The following is a 22120-nucleotide window of genomic DNA, read 5'->3' as shown; positions in this document are numbered from 1 at the left end:
GGTTGAGGAAAAATAAAAGGCAGGGAATGGGTTAAGTGAAGGAAGGGGTTCGCAACTTTCATCATGATAACGAGGTATGCTTCTAAGCTCCACCGCTGCCTTTTCTTTTTAGTTTGTTCTGCAGGGAAATGCTGGAAGACCTACACTACAAGAACTCAAAACAATGATGTAACTGCATGAGGAAAACTATAAGGCAATGAACAGAAAGCAGAGATCAGAAATAGGCCCACATATACATATATATTGTCAATTAACTTTTAATGAAGAGGCTATGGTAAATCAATGAGGAAATGATAGTCTTCAACAAGTAGTACTGGAAAAATTGTACATCTCTGCAAAAAGTAAACTCTAAATATTGCTTCACACAATATACAACAATTAACTCATAGGGATGATAGACCTAAGGTTAAGAGCAAAAATTTAAAAACTTGTGGAAGAAAACATATAAGAAACATTTCCAAAAGTTTGGATTAGGAAAGATTTTTTATTTTTTTATTTTTATTTTTATTTTTTTGAGACAGAGTCTCGCTCTGTCGCCCGGGCTGGAGTGCAGTGGCTGGATCTCAGCTCACTGCAAGCTCCGCCTCCTGGGTTTACGCCATTCTCCTGCCTCAGCCTCCCGAGTAGCTGGGACTACAGGCGCCCGCCACCTTGCCTGGCTAGTTTTTTGTATTTTTTAGTAGAGACGGGGTTTCACCATGTTAGCCAGGATGGTCTCGATCTCCTGACCTTGTGATCCGCCCATCTCGGCCTCCCAAAGTGCTGGGATTACAGGCTTGAGCCACCGCACCCGGCCTAGATTTTTAGCTAGAATATGAAAAGCACCTACCAGAAAATTTGATAAATTGGACCACATTCAAAATGGAAAGCATTTTCTCTTCGAAGACACCATTAAGAAAATGGATAAGCAAGCCATACACTGTGTGGGAATATTTGTGAAATATTTGATATACATACACACACAGAGAGCGATACACACATTTACCATATGTATATGTGGTCTTGTGCCCAGCATATATAAAGTCTTAAACTTAAGAAAACAATCTAATTTTTAAAAAATGGACTAGAGATTTAGACATACAACTGCATTGTGAGATACCTCCACACACACTGTAGACTGACTAAAATTAGAAAGGCTGACAATACCAAGTGTTGGCAAGGATATGGTACAACTGGACCACTTGTTTTTTTGTTAATAATGCAGGATGATGATGCATGATAATTCAGCCACTTTGGAAATGTGACATTTCTTCAAAAGTTACACATATACTTACAGTAAGTCCCAGAAAATTCACTCCTAGGTATTTTCCCAAGAGTAATATAATATTGAATAATGTCTACAGAAAGATTGTATCCAAGGGTTTATAGAAGCTTTATTCTTAAAAACTCCAAACTGGAAACAACCCAAAAGTTCATCAATGGAAATGGACAAATTAATTATGTAAAATGGAGAACTATTGGCCAATAAAAAGGAAATAAACTACAAATACAGAGACCGAGCTGGATGAATCTCAGAGTATCATGCTAAATGAAAGATTCTAGATACAAAAGACTATGTATCCATTATCTCATTAGGTAACATTCTATGGAAGATAGAACTGTAGCAGCAGAATACCTATTAATGGCTGCCTGGATACAGGGTCAAGGAGGAAATTGACTGCAAGGTATATGAGAGATTATTTGAGTTGCTGCAAATATTTTATATCAAGATGAAGAGGTGGCAACAGGTTTTATACATTTGTTAAAAGTCATTAAATTTTACATTTAAATGAGTATTATAATTAAATGGCACCTCTATGAAGCTAATTTTAAAAATTATGTTAGTCCCAACTCAAATGAAGATTCATAAAGTTGTCAAGAGTGTCGAATCTAGCAATCATATTGCTTTAGAAATAGCCTGAGTTTGTTAAGATACAAAGTCACAGGTCAGGCTGGGCGCGGTGGCTCAAGCCTGTAATCCCAGCACTTTGGGAGGCCGAGACGGGCGGATCACGAGGTCAGGAGATCGAGACCATCCTGGCTAACACGGTGAAACCCCGTCTCTACTAAAAATACAAAAAACTAGCCGGGCGAGGTGGCGGGCGCCTGTAGTCCCAGCTACTCGGGAGGCTGCGGCAGGAGAATGGCGGGAACCCGGGAGGCGGAGCTTGCAGTGAGCTGAGATCCGGCCACAGCACTCCAGCCTGGGCGACAGAGCAAGACTCCGTCTCAAAAAAAAAAAAAAAAAAAAAAAAAACAAGATACAAATTCACATCTTCTTGAGCATCAAGTCCAAGCATTATGCGAGAACTTTATGATGCGAAAGATAATTCTGAATAATGTGTTATGTAAGATTTAATAAGACCTAGGTGTGTGTATGTATGTGTACATGTTTCAGCAGAATACTTAAAATCCAAGATTATCTTTAATGAAAATCCACCATAGACTGTGATTTAGTCCATTTTGCATTACTGTAAAGGAATACCTGAGAGTGGGTAATTTATAAAGACAAGAGGTTTATTTGGCTAACAGTTCTGCAGGCTGTACAAGCATGGCAACAACATCTGCTTGACTTCTGGTGAGGCCTCAGGAAGCTTTTACTCATGGCAGAAGGTGAAGGGGGTGTGGGCATATCACATGCCAAGAGTGGGAGCAAGAGAGACAGGGCAGATGTCCCAGACTCTTTTTTAACAACCTAGATGTTACATGAACTCATTACAGCAAAGAGGGCACCAAATCATTCATGAGGGGTCTTCCCCCATGTCCCAAACACAGCTCACTAGGCCCCACCTTCAACATTGGGGATCACATGCCAACATGAGATTTGGAGAGAAGAAACAACCAGACTATATCAGACCGTTTTATCAGTAAAGTTTTCCTCCCAAAGTTATTTTAAGGGCTAAGTTCATGTTAACTTGGCATAAGAAAGCTAATTTATTTAACTCCCAAAGGCAGTCTTTGGAGGAAAATTTCCGATGTATGCATGCTTTCAGAAGGTGCCATCACATTGCAGAATTGTTGATTTTCAGATGCTTTTGAATTTAAGTGATAAAAATACTTTTTGGAATTAATAGATATTATATTACCATGCAGAGGAAATGAGAGAGATACATATTTAGCCTGAGTAGCTTTTGTAGTAATGCATGCAATTCTTCTTTTACCCTTTCAGGGTGAGTTTTCTATAGGTGATCCTTCCCTTCTTCCTGTTCCTATAATTAGAAACAGAACAATAAGCGAACTCATGGCTATAAAGCAGTGCTGACCAATAGAACTTTCTATGATAATAGAAATGCTCATATTCTGTACTGACAAATATGGTAGCCATTAGCCATGTATAGCTGTTGAGGATTGAAATGTTACTTCTAAAGTAATAAATTTTAATTGTATTTAATTTTAATTAGTTAAATGTAGTCATCTATTGCCAGTGTCTACCAAATTGGATAGCACAATTATAGACCTTTGCCTTCCAGCACTACTTAATGAATATCGATGTAGGCTGTTCTACTCAGAGACTCATGTGCCTTGACCTCCTCTCTGAGTCAAATTTTTTGGAAAGCATCATGGTTCATGTTTAAAGAATACTAGACTGGGAAAGGAAACCTGTGCAATTGTTGCGACTCTGCTGTTAACTGCTTCTTTGATGTATAGAAAATCTCCTATTGTCTTCTATTTTGATCTCAATTTTTTCAAGTGAAAAATGAGCCTATAGGGCTATTATGTCTAAGGTTCCTAACACATTGATTCTATTGCTCTTGAATCTAGGGAAACAAAGGAACATAAGGGACATTTGGGACATTCTTTATCTCTTCAGGAAAATTCCCTCCTTCATCCTCAAACGACAACACAATAGAATTCTTTATTGCAAGAGCAAAATACAAATGGAGATTTCTGTTGACATTATTGACACTGACATTTTTATCACAAGTATTTAGTAGGAAAAAATCAATATATTTTATTTCAAGGATGGTTTGACCTCTAATTTGCATACATTTCCACAATTAATTATCATATAAAGAGATTACAGCCATGTTCCAATTGAGAATTACATTGAGAATTTGCATTGCTTCACTACCTAGAAGCAAATGATTCAGAGATGAAATATTAACATACACGTTTTAAGTCATCAATGCAGTAAAGTTTAGAAACCCTTACTCCAAAAGCTCACTGGCTATTAAGCTAGAATATCCATTAGAAATATTTTGACTTCAGGTAATAGATAGATAGTCTAATAGTGGTTTATATCATAAGGATGTTCATTGTCTCCTAACTAGATGCAAAGAATAAGCAGTGCAGGGCTGGTTCAGAGCTCAGCAGCGGCAGCAAGGACCCAAGTGCTGTCGTTTTGCTCAGTCATCCTCACGGGGTTGGCTCTTGCCCCTGGTTTTTATTTCATGTTAGGATGGCTGCTGGCAGTGTTCAGAGACAGGCAGTAGTGGGAGGGTGGGGGTAACTGGCTTCTTTGCTCTCTGCTTAGTATCAGAAATCAACAACAAAAGCCAAATCTTACATAGAAGCCATGTGCAGAATTGTTTGCATATGAATGGCCAGAGCTATTTGTGTGGCTGCCTCTAGGTGTAATTGAAAAGGAAGTGTCTGCCAAGGGGGAATGGAAAAAAACACTATTTAACTCCTGAGTCCAGCAGGCCTGGGACCAGGATTAGGTGAGTAAGGAACTCATCTTGGGTACACTATTTAAATGGTGCTGAAACACTCAGTAATCAAGAGATATAATATACTAATTCAATATTTTAAAAAGGTATATGAATGCAAAAAATCAAACAATGATGAACAGCACTCTAGATTTTAAATAAAGACAGGATCAGTACAGTCTCTTGCCGAGCCCCGTTGGGGCTCCAGGGTCTTTATTCAAAATGTTGATGGTGTGCTCATCCTGGAGTTTTGCATTAATTTAGACCTTTAAAAATTATATTAAAGTACTATTTATCTTGATTACTGAATTTTTTCATATTCCCTGAAATTTTACACTGCAAACAAGGTACTTACTAGCCTTGCCCTTGCTCCAGCCCTGGTTGTTTAACAAAATCAGGTTCTGTTAGCAAGGAAGGTCTGTACTAGGATAGTTTAGCGTGTCTTCTCAGCTGTGTTGTCAGTTCTGTATCTTTTCTAATGCATCTGCCCACAGAAATGGGTATCCTTATATATGTGTCATGGAATATGTCTGTCTCTGCTGTGATAAAACCCTGAATAAATGTATACTCCATCTTCTGCTTTCCATAGGGCTCTTTCTGAACAATGAGTACTCAATACATGTTTTATTGAATAACTGAACAGAAACTCTTCTGACAAGAAACAGAAAACCCTTGCAAATTATTCCCAATCAAATCTGAGATACAAAGAAGAAAATAAATTAATTCCTCATTTTATGTATTTTTTGTATTTTAGAAGACATTTTATTGAATGACTTGAAATTTAAAAATATGATTCACAACAGGTTTGGAGGAATGGAAGGATGTGTTGGTGCTTTTTATGCCTTTTGAGATGAGCAATGGAAATTTGACTCTCTTTGGGAATAGCTAAGTATGTTTTCAAATAACTTACGTTATAAAATTGTAGAAATTATAATTAAAAATTATGAAAGCTAGTGCAGAATAATTTGTCCTTAAAATTTTAATCTCACTATGTCTCTGGTCTGATTAAATAATATTCTATATTGATAAGCTGTTTATTTGAAACCTCTTAAGCTTTTTTCTCCTCAAGAAGCATGATAAAAGCAAGCCATCTCTCATTGGGAAAAGCTTTAAAATTCTATTAGGATATTCCTTCTGAATACTAGCTATGCTCCTTCAGTGAAAATATTATATGAAAAGAATTTCATCTAGACCTGTGAAGCCTGACTCATATAGATATGTAGTAGGAATTACATTCAGGGCTATCAAATAAGTTTGTATTAAGGGCCAAATGCATTATTCACACCATTTATAAGATATAGTTCTTCACTCTCAAAGGTGTCTGAACAAAATTGTTCAATGTCTTCTCTGATTTAATTCAGATTTTGAAAGCTCATGTGACCTTCTAGAACTTCTCTCACTCAGGCAATTTGCTTTTGACCCATTCCTGCCCCATCATATAATTATGACCAGTCTTTGGAATTTAGGGGAAAGAAAGAAAGAACATATGGAAATAATAAATTGACATAGTTGGTTGTTGAAGATGCCTGCTATAAGAAAAATTAACTTAGCAAGGAAAGAAACAGTGGGACGATTATAGTGAACTTTGCATGTGTTTATCATTACTATACTTATTTCAGACTTCCCCTTCCTTCTGAGCCAAATTTGAGCACTCCAGGTTTCTTTAGTAACTTTTTTTAAAGGAGCTAATGAAATATTGTGCTTCTCTCGTGAACATCCTGCCTCATTGCCTGCCTACTTCCATATGCCCCATGTTTTCTGGCCACTTGAGATGCCCTTTTATTCTATTTTATTTTTCTTTGATTTAGTCATGCCATTCCATGAACTGAAAATAGTTTTTGCTACAACTGAGCAACTGACCCTTGGCAGCTCTGAATCTCTTGACAGAACCGTGTAACTGATGTTTAGGGGAGGCAAGAAATATAGTTGGATAATATTCCATCTGTGGTATATTTTGTAATTCTCAAAGCCTCCAGTTTCCTTTACCTCCATAACTACGTGGAGCTTCGGTTGATATCACCAAGAATTTCACACTCCTAGTGAGAGAAGGATATCTCCCAAAGGATGTGTAATTCTATTATGCTGCAATGCTCTTTCTGTGACTTCAAGCCAAGTGAAAACATTCGCTAGTTCTGGAGGTACTTTTCAGCCAGTCTCACCATGTGACCTTCTAGAACTTCTCTCACTCAGGCAATTTGCTTTTGACCCATTCCTGCCCCACCATATAATTATGACCTCCCTTTCCTACTGCAGGAGGTGGGGAGTAGCAGCCATTCACTGCTTTAAGTGTAGATCCAGTATACGACCACATCTCCCTCCCTGCTCTGTTTGTTTTTTTCTTCTGTAGAACATTAAATGATTAGTGTGCATGGTTCAGACAGGAGCCATCTTCAGATGGAGTAAAACAGAAAAGATTGTATCAGCGCTTTGCAATGATTTCCTGTGTGCTATATTTGCTCATGCACAGATTAGAAAGACTTATGCCTTTTATAGCCTGAGACCAAACTCCTCTGGTCACATAACCACACAAAGTAACGTCCGAAGAACCTAGCATGGTTATAAGATCTCATGAACAATTCTGCTTTTCTGAAATGTACTTTAGAGTCCTGGAATCTTTAATTACTGGATTTTCCTAACCCTGTTCGAAGAAATAAAAACTCAAAAGTAAAAAGTAAGATGCATTATAAATATTATGCTGAGATGAGGCAGTCCCTGAAAAATCCTGATCACTCCCTGGGGGCCAGGTGTGGTGCTGAATAGTTTCAGCCAGTCTGTTGTTTCTCATTTGGGCATTTGCAGATAGATGCTTTTGCACATAAAAAAATGAAACTTCTAGTTTAAGACTAAAGAGTTTCTGCTTTCAACTCAGCTCCTAACCACAGAAATCATCTTACATTCGATATTCATCTAGCCAAGGGAACATGCTACAGAGGTTGGGAACTGTGTGGGCTGGGTTTCAAAACCATGGGCAAGTAGGTTAACTTCGTGTTCACTTGGGTTTTTATATCCTCTTTTTTTGGGATATAATTAATGGTTAAATAGTAGTTTAAATTATATTTTTAAATGCAGATGTAAAATTGAAAGGACGGACTTAAAACTACCTATCTTCCCTTAAGATTTAAAATGTTCATATTTATCAACATGAAAACACTGGAATAGCATTCAAACTAAGTGTCTCTGCCCACGTAGGGTTGGGAGTCTGTTGGGAGTTGGTCTATTTTGCGGATCTAGGGTCCAAATTCTGTCACTGATTGTTCTGCTGACGCGCTTAGTTCCATTCATTGTTTCATTAGTGTGTACCCTTTGCACACTACGTAGGGTAGTATTTCTAGTTACTCTGGAATTGAGGTGAAAACATAAAGAAGATAGTTCTTTTGTAAGATTTCCAGCAAAACAGTAGGCTGAGTTGATGGGATAGATCTCTTACCCTCATATAATGGCATTAAAAAAATAGAGAACGTCCCCAAAGCAAGAAAGGGACAGTTCCAGGGGACAGAAATAAAAAGAGAGGTCAAGTCTGGAATCCTCAGTAGGAACCCAAGTTGAAATGTCTCTGGGGGCTGGGGCTCATAAACATGCTCAGGGATGGGAGAAGTGGATGAGGCTTGAGTCTGATGAGCAGGGAGGCCAGAAACTGAATCCGGAAGCCACAGTGAGCTGTTCTACCTGCAAAACGAAAACACAAAAAAACTGTAGATTCGCCCCTCAGGACGAGAAGACGAAGATGGCTGTGGATGGACGTTGTCTCATGAAGAAGACACTGCGCCTCTAGGTTCCCACGGGGTGCCCAAATAAGAACCTTCCTTGCCAGCAGGGTCCTGAACACCAAATCTTCGAGTTTGAGTGCGCCCTCTAGTGTTCATGCCCATGGCAGTGTTCTCCGTTCCTGGATTTGGGGCTCTTGTAAACACAGCTTGGTGATGGTGAACTCAAGTCAAAGAGTACACACTAATGAAACAATGAATGGGACTAAGCGTGTCAGCAGAGCAATCAGTGACAGAATTTGGACCCTAGATCCGTGAAATAGACCAACTCCCAACAGACTTGAAGGTGTTTAAAGAGGTACATATGTAAAGAGCAATTACTTTTGCACCAACCTAGTAGCATCAATAAGGTCAGAGCACGAAATCATGATGTGGATGAGAAAGAGTATAGATGTAGTGAGAAAGAGCATTATGAGGTGGAAGAAAATGCTGAGGAAATCTCTTAGAAGGTGATGCATGGAGAGGAACGGATTAACTCACATTTAAACCCAGAGTAAGACATTTATTATTTATCTAGAACTCACAACATATAAACATATATGTGACTCAGTCCTACCTCACAGGAAAAATGGAGGTGCTGCTGGTATAATTTTCATCACTTTCCCTCCTTTCCGTATAACAGAACCGTGTATTCGTCTTATTTTTAAGGAAGAAAGTAGGTGATGCTGCATAGACTTGAGTTTTTGTGGTGGTTGTTGTTTGTGTTTTTTTTTTGAGACAGAGTCTTGCTCTGTTGCCCAGGCTGGAGTGCAGTGGCATGATCTTGCCTCACTGCAACCTCTGCTTCCTGGGTTCAAGCGATTCTTGTGCCTCAGCCTTCCGAGTAGCTGGGATTACAGGCGCCCGCCACCTTGCCCGGCTAGTTTTTGTATTTTTAGTAGAGACAGGGTTTTACCATGTTGGCCAGGCTGGTCCCGAACTCTTGACCTCAGGTGATCTGCCTGCCTCAGCCTCCCAAAGGGCTGGGATATCAGGCATGTGCCACTGCAGCTGGCCAGACTTGAGTTTTTAAAGGGCAAGATTTGTGTCTTACTTATTTTTGTGCCCCAAACAAATACTTTATAGATCTTGGTGGAGAGAATGACTATATATTTAATCCTTTGCTGTTAAAGAACTTAATACTCTCTCCCCTAGGATGAAGAAGATAGAAAATCAGGCATTCAAAAGATAAATCACGGACTGATAAAGAAAATTATAAAATGAAAAGAATCATTTGTGTTTCTTGCTTTTCCTGTCTTAGAGCTCTAGTTTTCTTGCATGAATAATGTAAGTAATAATATATGGCTTCAGGGATTTTTCAAGGATTCAGGAATGTGTACGTAAAATACCCACTGTGTTGCTCAGCCTAGTGTTGAGAATATTGTATGCACCCAGTGTGTACTCTTATGGGTGTCATTATTTTCATTGCTGTTTTATTATTTTCACCATCATCTGAAAAGGCATTTCCAAGAGTGTGTACTAAAGCTTCGTTTCTTTTGTATGCTATTGTATTGTTATAAAAAGCAAGGTACTGGACTTAATAAAAATTTATTTGCTTTGGGGGACACAATTGAGATAGTCCTTTCCTGCGTCTCTATCTCATAATCTACTCTCCCTCTTTTTTTTTTTAATCTACTCTCTCTTTAGAGTAGTGTATATTTTCTCAATTATATGTATTTTGAAAAACACCTTTACGATTTTTACACTATTAAAAATGTCTCTTTTGTGATATCTGTCAAATTTCTTAAGACTCTCACTGCTGTATTCCATCAGTGTCACCTACGGAATCAAATCCCATCCCTCTGGAGAACACTGTATACATTGTCTCCACAGGTGTGTGCATACCTGATGCTAACTTCTGATTAATGCACTAACAGTACAGATGAAGTAGGATGACCCACTGCAGAGGTTAATAGTGGTTCATCTAGTGAATAGTTCATTGAACTACGCAAGAGATTCAAAGGCTGTTGCTGAGAGATAATGTCACAGTTGAAATTCTTGTTTATCTTGAATTTAAAAAGTAAACAAAACCATGTCTATATTTCTCATTGTATTTCTATAAAACAAGGATAACAAAAATTTTAAAATCTATTAGACAACCTTAGGAGAATCAACCTCCTAGTGTTGTCAAAGGAATAATTTTATCAGTGCAGTTCTGAATTCTAGGTCCTTCTACCTCTTCTGCCCCAGTGGTTCTTAATCTTCAAAACTGGATGGACATTTTTGCCTTTAAAGGATAATATTTTTTCATAGTTTTTTGTTTCTTTGTTTTTCCTCTGCAAGGAAATACTTATTTGAGAGTTATGCTAACCTGAATACTTGATTGCCTAACAAGTTAGCATGGAGTGGTGGCAAATATAAAGACGGGATTGATTGGAATTGGTTAAATTTTGACTTAAAAAAACCCCGGCAAAATCAGCTGTAGAGGAATAGTTATTATAGGTACAAAAGTTACATCATGACCTTCAGGAAAGGAAGGACTGACTCATTTCAGATTCCATAGATGTCTAACCTATCATCAACTCAGCTTCAGTTTGGTTATGCAAGGAAATTCCTTCTCTGGCCATTCCTTTACTCTGGCTACTATGTTATAAAGGGAATCTATTGGATAAAGACCAAGCCAGGCTAAGCATAGCAATGTCAAGTTCCAACAGTGCCTCACAATAGCAATCCAACAACAAATGCTTACTGAGTGCCTTACATACAGTATACCATTTAGTCTTTATAAAAGTTGTATAAAGTGACCATTTTTCCCCTTTTATATAGCTGAGGAAAAAAAAAAAAAACTAAGGAATTTAATTAACTTGTCCGTGAACCCATGGTGCTTCTGGAACAGAGCAGAGGCTAGATTCCTGGCCCATCACACTGCAAAGGCCAGGTTCTCATATTCTGCAGCCTCTAGCTGGTCGGGGGAGGAGCTGCTACTGTGGTGTTCCTGCCTTGTGTGCGTGTCTATGAGTGTGTGTGTCTGGTTTGGTTGCTGGTGCTGAGGATCGGGGGGCCTGCCTGGGAGCGGAAATGGGCTGAGCCCTAATTAACATGTATGTGCTCACCTTTTTCACTTTGAATTTTTCCATAGCCCCACATCCTACTATCTTTGCAAGAGGGCTCTGAACCAGTGCTTTGCTCCTTGAATCAAAAAGTTTTGAGGGAAAATTATCTCATCATGTACCTCAATGCCTCAATCTAGAGCCTCCTTTTCTAGATTCCAGGCATATTTATCATAGCATAGAGGACAGGCGTACTCCAAATGTAGTTCAAAGAACTCTCTCCTAGCATCCCAAGCTTTGTCTTATTTTCCAGCTTCATTTCTTTCAACATAGAGGGTGCACTGAATGACTCATGTTCATTCATTCATCAATGTGTTTGACGTTTATTCATTCAGTCACTCTTTGAACCCACATCCATTCATTCACTAAATCACATCTTTATCATGTGCCCACATCAGGGCAGCTTTTGCGTTAGGCACTGGGAGTATAGGACACAGCAGCGCACCTGCCGTTTAGTGGAAAGATGGATGTGTTGACCGACAAATTGAACGCTGCAGCATAGGGCCTGAGAGGCAAGGTCTGGGCACTGTGTGCACAGGGAGGACCCTTCCTCTTGTTGAAGGAGATGTACAGAGAGGTTCTGTGGCAGCTGTCATCCCAGCTGGAGCCAGAATGACGGGTGTGGGGAAACCAAAGGAGCTCTGGGTGGTCCCTGGACCAAAAGCACATGGGACAGCACTGAAAGTGGGGTTGAAGGTAAAACGGAGCCAGTGTGGTTCTTAGTGGCTTTGGTCTTATTGAGGTTGCATGTTAGAGATGCTGCCTGGAGCGCTCAGGCACCAAGGAACAGACTTGGCATAGATGGACAAGCAGTGATGGAATGACAGGTATGGAGAATACAAACCAAAAGCAGTGGGGACAGAGGAAAGTGTGTTCTAGAAGCTGGAGCAACAGGACTCTGAACACATGTTGGGGAAAGAATCACTGTTAGATACTCCAGATGATCCACTGTCTCAGTCTAGTGTGACAAAATTCAACAATCCCTCTTTCTTAATTGAATTTCAGCACTGGAAAATGCACTGCTCAGAATTCCTGTCCCAATAATGTTTGTTAAATAGCTGTAGTTTAAAGTGAGAGAGAATTTTGTCCCATAGTTATTCATCCATACTGTACGACATGATGTGGAGCTAAGTAAGTTTTGCCTTATGTATCTTCAGACATGAAAGATACCAACGGCTCCTCATCTTCACATGGGGCTTTGGAGCACTCCTCTGTGTCCAGGAGAGGGGCCTCACCTGGGGCTTCCTGTCTTGAAGTTACCAGGTAAAGGTTAGCTTGTTGGATAACAGTTCCTCCAACCCTGTCTTGGCACTCTAATCCCTTTAATAGACTCAACATTTGCAAAGAGGCTTATCTGTATTCCCAGAGTTTGCAGTCATACTGTCAGGATCTCCTCTCCCTGGGTATTTTTAATGGAGTGATGTTTATGTTTGGGGAGGAACAAAAATAGAAATGTTTATAACTGGTGGGGGGAAAAAAAGAACTAATGCAAGTTGGAGTCATGGGCTTGGTCGGTTCTGTTTGTGAAAACAATTCTCGCTAATTATAGCCCTTCTAGAATGATAGCATTATTATACTGACCATATGCAATTAACTTGACTTTTATTCCTCTGTGTATGGAAATAGACTGCACTGCAGTTTTCCCCTCTCGTATTCCTAAGCAAGGACTACACATCCTTTGGTGGACACAGTCCAGCTTGAGTCATTTTTTAAGGAGTTCTAAAATCTCTGTATGGCATTAAATTTAATGGGTCCAGTATATCAAAAATAGAATTATAATTATGAAAAGTCAGTTAAAAGGAGGGTGGATGGTAAAATGAAATGAGATTTTTAATGGCTTGCCAAGAGTTATAATTAATGAGATGGAGATTTGGCCATGCATGTGACCTTCAGGTAGGAAACAGTCAAAGCCCTGTGTGAATGGGCTCAGGAAGGAGAATGATTTTTTTTTGGAAGGAAAGGGTTCTCCATGTCTTGCCAGCTGCTACATCCTCATCTTTCAGGGCTTTCTCTTGAAGTCGGGCTCACTGAATATGTTCAGGAGGCTGCTTGATGTTCATATTAGGTGCATGAGAGTTTCACTGGAAGAGGCAAAGCTAGCAACATGGTGGAATCCTGGAAGAAAGGAGCTCTTACTTAGACAATAACTGCTTTATTTGATGGATCACTTGTAATTTTGCTCATAACACAGAGCTGCTTGTCATGACAATGTTAATTCGTGGGTATGATCTACTTCAGTATCTGTTTTGCACAGTGAATTTCTTTGAACCCTGGTTGCAAACAAAGAAAGAAGAAAATAAAACAAAAGCATGCTGGCTTGAATGCCTAATGCCATCCTGCTGCACAACTTCCTCACACACCACACGGGCTCCTGAGGCTATAAAAATTGTTTTTGTCTGATTAAACACAAGTCCCTTTGAACTCGGTGGGGGTTCTTTTCCGCTTGCACTTTCTTGTAACTGTGTGCAGCCTTTTCTTTTTTTTTTCTGGTTTGATTTGGAATCCAAAGTGTCTACAAGTTGGCCCACTCTACCTCCTTCATCCTTTTCTTAAAGCAAAAAATGTGTGTTATTGTAACATCTGTTACATTCTGTATCCTGAGGCACAGGCAGGCAGGACTAAACACTCTTCACTTATGTGTGTGCACGCACATGCACACACCAACCCTGTCTTCTTCTAATATACAGAACATGGGTTGACTGGAAGGCAGAAGCAGATCAGAACAAATTAAGTTCACAATTATGTTAGCAAACCATCTAATCATAACCAACAGAACCTCAGTCTCTCAGGGTAATCCCCAGAGAAGAAATGGATCTTCAGTGGTGGCTGGGGACTTACCTGGGGCTATCAGCTCTCACTTCTGGGGAGAGAATTGAAGTGAAGGAGCAGGTTCCAATTTATATTGATGTCAGTAGAAACAGAATCCAATTGGGAAGTCCTTAAAAGCCTGTATGAAGATAAGGGATGTATCAGGGATGGCATTAAATAATCAAATGGATTCTAAGATCAAAATCGTCATAGCCATTCGCTCTGAAATTCTCCAGTGAACTATAGAGGTTGTCGATAGAGAGGAATAAGATGACCCTTGTAATGCAGGGATGTGGGCTTCATTCGTTCATTTCTGCATGCATTCATTTGTTCTAATGCTGAACACTCCACACATCTTCTAACTCTCAGTATGAGTGGCCATTTTCTTCTCTTTCTGTCATTCTTCGCCTTGATGTCCCCTCTAGCACCTTATTAAATGACATCTGTATGTTGAGGGCTACCAAACCTTTATCTTCTGCCCAGCCCCTTCTGAGCTCCAGAACTTCCCTGTTCCCACCTTACTCACCTCTCCGTTGCCATTTCTAGTGAAGACCTCCTCGTAGACATCCAGGAAAGAACTATTGGATTGTTCCCCAAATTTATTTTTTCTCCATCTCTCCTGTCTCGGAAATCACCCCGTGAACTGAGTTGTTCTAGTGAAAATCTTGGGTGTTATCCTCAGTTTCTCATGTTTCCTTATTTTCCTAATCAATTAGTTCAAAACGCTTCCTACATCTGCCCCCTTTCCTCCATCTCCTCCAGACCACTGTGGTCTATCCCATTTCCTGCATTCTCCATCCTCTGTAGACCATTCCCCACACTGCAGTCCTAGGATTTTAAAAAAAATTGCCCCACAGCTCATGCCTCCTCCTCGACTGTTCCTTACGTATACCTTGGCTTCCTAGTGCCATAGACAAGGGTTGGCAAAAACTATAGCCGCAGGCTGAATCAGCTTCCCACTTGTCTTTGTGAGTATTGTCTTAGTGGAACCCAGCCACGCCCACTTTTGTCTGTGGCAACAACAGCAGAGTTGAGGAGTTATGACAGACTATATTCCCACAAAGCCTAAAATACTATCCAGACCTTTGCAGCAAGTTTGCCAACCTCTCCCGTAGAATAAAATCCAAAGCTTTTTACCTCTACTTGCAAGATAATGCATGCACTGGCCCTACCTCCCTCACACCTCTCCTCTCCTGTCTCTTGTTACACTCCTGTCCTGCTTCTCTTGCTCAGATTTTCCCTGGATCATCATCACCTTGGGGCCTTTCCCCAGACAACTCCCTCTCCTGGAATGCCCTTTGCCAAGACCTCTATGTGGCTTTTTCTTGTCATTCCAGTCTCAACTTAAATGTTACCCGCACAGAGTGGCCTTCCTCGCAGACTCTACCATGTTGCTCTAAGTCACACTCTACAAAGTCACTCTGTTTTATTGACATCATGGCACTGATTGCTTATTTCATTGATTCTGCCTCTCTCATTAGGATAAGCAGTTAATGAGAGGAACAGCCTTCTCTGCTGGTTTTCCTGCGGTGTCTGTAGTGTCTACAGCGGGACCAGGCACAGAGTAGGTACGCATGTGCCGCACGAAGGCCTGAATGAACAAACAACTGTCACGTGCCTGGAGGCAGACAGTCTAGTGAAGAAACATTAATGGGGTCAAGCAAATAATTAAAGTTCACCATGACAAACACTGTGAAAACTGGGCCCACAGCAGGAAGGGTCTCTGAAGCTGTTTGGCACACATTAGGAAATAAGAATATAAACATGTCAAGAAAAATTGAAAACAAGATTAGAAATGTGACTGTAACATTGAATTCACAACCTTCTCCCAGGAAGTCAGTGGGGCCGTAAATACGGCTTCTAGTTTGTCCACGTGATGGCTTCGTCCCTCGCTGGGAAACAAGAGTGACTATTATACCCCTTGGCTTATGGGTCTTGGCAGGTTAGTACCTTGAAATGAAACTATGAAGAGATTCGCCAAAATAAATCAAAAAGGGCAAAGCCAACGGAAGGGTATTTATTTTCCTCATTGCCTTGCGAACCTGTCTTTGCAGAGGCTGGTGATTTGGAGGTGTGGCATGCTGAGCTCTCTGGGGGATGCTGGGCCATGGCAGAAATCCACCTCTCTTGGAAATAAAAACCCTGAAACCATAAATGTCAGCCTTTGTTTCTTTTTTTTAACATGTGCTTTTTCTTTTTTTAAAGTTTAACATCTTGGGTGTTTGACTTGGGGCTGCTGGTACCAAAGCAAGGCTGGGAGTGAGGCCAGTGACTTTGATGGGACTGTAGATAATATTAACCAATAGGCTGTGCTAGGAATTCCAGAAGGTTTGCTTTTTATTTTATTTTTCCCTCAGAGGAAATGGAAGTATAGTAATTAGCTGGAGTTTCAAAATGGTTTTGTGTGAAAGTGTAGAAAAAACTCAACTTATGAAGATGGTAATGATTTCCTGCATGTCCTTATCATTTTTACTTGAAGATATTAAGTGCCATATAAAACTATGGGATGCAATACTGTAGAAGTGCTCCTCCTTATTGATGCCATGTGATATATGATAAATTGTATGGAGTGAAAGATTAGGGGCTCTTTCTAAGCTAATCCACATTGATATCTAGCTGGGTGAATTTCAGCAAGACCCTCTACTCTTCTAGAGTCTTAGGGAAGAGGTTTGAGTAGATGTGCCCAGAGGTGGTTCCTTCTTACTTTAAAATTGTGTCTCTCTTTCTCTCTCTCTCTCTTTCTCTCCTTCCTTCCCTCCCTCCCTCTTTCCCTCCCTCCCTTCCTTCCTTCCTTCCTTCCTTCCTTCCTTCCTTCCTTCCTTCCTTCCTTCCTTCCTTCCTTCCTTCCTTCCTTCCTTCCTTCTTTCCTTCCTTCCTTCCTTCCTTCTTCTCTCTCTTTCTTTCTCTCTCTCTCTTTCTTTCTTTCTGTCTTCTTTCTTTCATTTCTAAAACACTATGCTTAGCATGTTTAATTATCCATAATACATATTTGTTGAGTCTTTTACTCTATGATTTTCTAGAGCAGGGGTTAGCATACTTTTATTCTGGAAAAGGTAAGATAGTAAATATTTTGGCCCTTGCAGGTCAAATAGTCTGAACTCAACTCTGCCAGTGTAGCACAAATCCAGCCATAGAACATATGTAAACAATGGGCATGGCTGTGTTCCGATAAAACTTTATTAACAAAAACAGGTGATGGGACAGATTGAGCCCATAGGTCATAGTTTGCCGATCCCTCTTTTAGAGCCTAGAGACTAATACTTATATTTTGTAAATGTTAAAAATGACCTTTTACTAAATTCACAATATTATTTAGATATAAACAATCCCATGTAAAATGATCAGAAGAATGATAGAATATAGTTCATAAGTGCTTCTTTAACACAATTGCTAGTCAAGATATATCAAATTGGACCAGGTATGGTGGCTCACGCCTGTAATCCCAGCACTTTGGGAGGCAGAGGCCAGTGGATCTCTTGGGCCTGGGAATTTGAGACTGGGCAACATGGCAAAACCCTGTTTTTACCAAAATTACAAAAATTTGCCAGCACCATAAACTGGTCTCCAGATAGATAGATAATAGATAGAGAGACAGATAGATACACAGATACAAATTTAAAAAAAAAAAAGATATATCAGATTGGCAGTGTCTGGTGGCCTGGAAAGGAGGGAGGTTAGGGAGGTTATTAAGGAAGAATATAGATGATATATAGTACTGCATGCTGCTTTGATATGACCCGTGTTCCATTTAACACATGCATTGAAGACTATTTCACTAGATATGAGAAGACAGATATTAGTAAACTTATACCCTACTCTTAAGTACCCCCCGACCTGTTATATTCATTAGAATTTGAAAAAACAGGGAGTACGTAGGAAGATAATTCTGACAGGATGGAATCCTGATATCAACATGGAGAAATGAGAATCAGTGTTATGACAAGGCTAAGGGGGTCTCCTTGAATGAATGACGAGAGAGAAGTGAAAAGCAGGGGAGTTTGAGAAAGAGTGAAGGCCAAAGGTAGAGTGCCTTGGTCTGTAGACCCTTGCAGACAGAGAAAGCCAATGCAAGTAGAGTACAGCTTTGAGACTTGGGATTTGATTGGCTTCCAAAAGTTTTTAGCTAGTCCATATGTGTGGAAGTCCATGGGGACACCACAGACTAAGAATGTGTCTTCACCTGTGTGGGTGTATTTCACAATGAACTGGGGACACTCATGACATGGGATCTGACTTTTCTTCTATCCCACTCTGTTGAAATATTTATCCAAAGCAGAATGCATTTTGGCTTTCTTCATTGAGTATCAGTGTTAATTGCTCAATAGAATAATGAAAAATGGAATGGAATATCTTTAATTTTTTCTTAATTTGTTGGTAATGTACTGGTTTCTGTGAGAGAGTAAGAATACATAAGGCAAGAAACTTCTTACGTTAATTTTGAAAAAAACAGGGCGGGGGCTATAAAATATGTGAAGAAAGATAACAATGAAACACACTAATTGTATCATGAGTGGCGTTTGTCTAGTTTCTAGCCACATGCCTATTACAACTCAAATAAAGCTTGATCCTAGGAAGGAATTTACCCTTGGGAAAAGCTACAGACTGGCTGCCTAAGAGATTCTGATGCTATTAGAGGGAACTGGATCATGAGTGGCATTTGTCTGGTTTATAGCCACATGCCTATTACAACTCATGTAAAGAAGTTGCAAGCTTGATCCTAGGAAGGAATTTACCCTTTGGAAAAGCTACAGACTGGCTGCCTAAGAGATTCTGATGCTATTGGAGGGAACTGGATCTCTTCCTAGATAATTCCTAGATTACCATAGTGCCCTGATAAAGTGAGAGAGTATATATAGAAATCACTCTATATATTTCTATATATTTCTGACTCTTCCAAACTAACACATCTGGTCCAGGGATATTTATATAGGTTTTATCATTGTGTTTACTGGGATTATCATCACAAGAGGGAGAAGCTTTGAGTTGGTGGTGTCCAATACCACTATCAGGTTCAATGATTCTCTAGAAGGACTCACAGAACTCAGAAAAGCATTTATACTTACAGTTAGGGTTGATTACAGTGACGGGATAGATGCAGATTAAAGTTAGCACCCATAAAAGGCATGTGGGGCAAAGCTCAGGAAAGACTGTGTATAAATCCTCAGCTCAGGAAAACTCGGGAAAGACTGTTCTCTCCCAGTGGAGTCATAAGGACAGCACTGTGTTCTCCCAGAAATGACATTTGGCAAAATGAATGGAATATTGCCAACCAAAGGAACACAATGTAGCCTTGGTTTCCAGGGATTTATTGAGGGTTGATCACAAAGGCATGGAATACTTGCGTGACTGACCTTAGTTACTCAGCCTCCAGCCCTTCCTGAAGTCAACCAGATACAGCCTGGCCACAGGTCCCCACCGTAAACTGCATTGTCAGTGTAAACTATCTGGCATGGCTCAAAGATCTCTGGTCGAGAGAGAGAGACACTCCTGTCAGACAGAATATTGTAAGGGCTTAGATATTATTTCCCAGGAGCCAATCAAAGACAAGACATTATCTTGGAACATGCTTGGCTTGAATACTCCAGATGTGCTGAATCAACCCATTATTAAACTACCTGATGAATATGGTTCCACAGAAAAAAGTTCTATATGTGAGATTCCAACCCAAGTCAACCAAATTCCAAGGACAGTGTTACTTTTATCAGTATATTTGGTAAATGGAGGGTAGTTTTGTTGGAATCAGTGCCTGATTAGGTTGTGCTGGCCTCCATGGCAGCTGGTTCTGAGAAGACAAGTAACTTTGTTTTTCCATTCAACAAAGCCTCCATGTTACCAAGGAAGCCTGTTCTTATTATCTTGGGTATGTGCTGTCCAATCGTGTAGCCACTCTCCAGGTATGGCTTCAAAGTACTTGAAATGTGGCCAGTCCAAATTGAGATGTGCAGTAAGTGTAAGGATTTCAGACTTAGAATACATACACACAAAAATATCTCAATGAATTTTATTTTGATAGCATGGTTTGCTTTTTTTTTTTTTTTTTTTTTTTTTGAGACGGAGTCTTGCTCTGTCACCCGGGGCTGGAGTGCAGTGGCATGATCTCAGCTCACTGCAACGTCTGCCTCCTGGGTTCAAGCGATTCTTCTGCCTCAGCTTCCCGAGTAGCTGGGATTACAGGTGCATGCCACCATGCCTGACTAATTTTTTGTATTTTTAGTGGGGACGGGGATTTACCGTGTTAGCCAGAATGGTCTCGATCTCCTGACCTCAAGTGATCTGCCTGCCTTGACCTCCCAAAATGCTGGGATTACAGGCATAAGCCACTGCACCCAACCCTTTTTAACAGCTTTTTAACATAGCTACTGGGACATACAAAATTACATGTGTAGCTTACATTATATTTTCATTGGATGGTGCTGCTTTAGAGCATTTATCATCTTTATGCTTTTCCCTGGGATCAGATAGTATTTATCTTCTTCAGTTTAACTCTCTTTTGTGTGTATCTCATCTTAGCTAAATTATAAATGCCTTGAAGGCAGAGGTCTGTCTTATATAACTTTGTATTCCAGGCAGTACCTACTGTTCCATGTAACAGGTACTTAATAAATAAGTATTACTTGACTACATCAATGAATTACTGTGCTGCCGCAGTATTTTTGATGCACATCCATCTAATGCTTAACCCTAAAGTTCCTGGAAAAACCTTGGTCTGACTTAGAAAACATATTCTAGTTCTGATGCATAGATAGAATCTGTACTTTGGCGAAGAGGCAAAGAGGCCACCTTGGGACTTATTAGACCTCTCTTCAAGCAAGAAGACTTCCTTGCACAACCCTGTCTTGCCTCCTGAGTTCCCATAGCTTTCTTCTTCCCTTGAATCCTAAGGTCTGCAGAAGTAGTGACTTAGATTAGAATATAAAGATTTTCCAGTAGTGAAGAGGCAGACAGGAAACTTATGTGTGAATTGTGAGGATGTGACAGAAAGAGATTTTCCTTAAGCAAATGATTTATTGTCTTAAAGCTGAGGTCTGGCAGATTCTGAATATGTAGCAGAACTCTTCTGGATATTTTAAAACCACATACCCTAAAGCTCTAAGAAATCTCTGACACGTTCCTCTGCAATCTCTGTCGTTATCTGGTGGCGAATGGCTTTCTTTGTACCTGTCGGTCTTCTGGCTATCACTGTTTACACAGCCAGCACTTTGGCCACTTCTGGAATAATCTAAGTGCCTATTGAATGGAACTTGTTCATTTTTGTAATTTTAGTCATATTAACATCATTTGTAATTCTAAAGTTATAAATCTAAAGGAAATTACTTTTTGTTGTTCTTTGTCACAACATGGAGATTTTGCAATTAGATTTTATAGCCTAAAATCATATGCTGCACGTCAGGAGTCAAAATTAAAACCCTTCCACAGTGGGTAAAGTTTGCTATGGGTGACTCGAAGTACTTTGAAGCCACGTAAAGTTTAAAGGAGTGGCAGGCTGGGTACCAACTTCATAGCAAGAAGGACAAAGTTATCAGGAATTTGAGGGTCAAGCTTAGTTTGTGTTATAATATATGAATTTGCATAATCTTATAAATTAAAAAAAAATCTGTCTTTCCTGATGGATGAGTAGAAATTGCTTCTTCTATGAGTTATCCAGCAATAAAACCGAGGCACTTATCAGCTTGTTTCTTATCCTAATTAATTGCTTCAGATGGTTTAATGAAATAGGAATTTACAAAGATCTTAAAAGTTATAAACAAAAGGGAAGGCAACTCTAGGCCGTGAGACAGATTTTGAACCCAGATTGCTGACAACTTTTTACTAGTGTCTCTTTGCACTTGCCAAGTGGGTCTGAGGCAACCCTTGAATGACTCAGAACTCCTCGGGTCAGAATAGCCAGAGC

The 22120-nt window shown here is 39.9% G+C and overlaps 1 protein-coding gene and 1 long non-coding RNA gene across 6 annotated transcripts in view; one reads left to right on the top strand and one right to left on the bottom strand.

Annotated features, from left to right (window-relative positions):
• Positions 1 to 22120, top strand: part of SEMA5A (semaphorin 5A) — a 507347-nt gene that overhangs the window by 179905 nt on the left and 305322 nt on the right. The window lies entirely within an intron of this gene.
• LOC103884942 lies at positions 113 to 19399 on the bottom strand. Of its 2 annotated transcripts, XR_001903231.3 has the most exons (4): positions 19293 to 19399; positions 14260 to 14368; positions 3066 to 3188; positions 113 to 186 (listed from the first exon to the last, which is right to left on the bottom strand). It is a non-coding gene; the product is annotated as an uncharacterized LOC103884942 (long non-coding RNA). The 2 variants fall into 2 exon arrangements; XR_001903230.3 differs by lacking the exon at positions 113 to 186 and having other exon boundaries at positions 2827 to 3188.

Source organism: Papio anubis, chromosome 5, assembly GCF_008728515.1.
Source record: "Papio anubis isolate 15944 chromosome 5, Panubis1.0, whole genome shotgun sequence".
Lineage (NCBI taxonomy): Eukaryota > Metazoa > Chordata > Mammalia > Primates > Cercopithecidae > Papio > Papio anubis.
The sequence above is the reverse complement of the archived record's forward strand: the minus strand, read 5'-3'. Positions and strand labels throughout refer to the sequence as shown.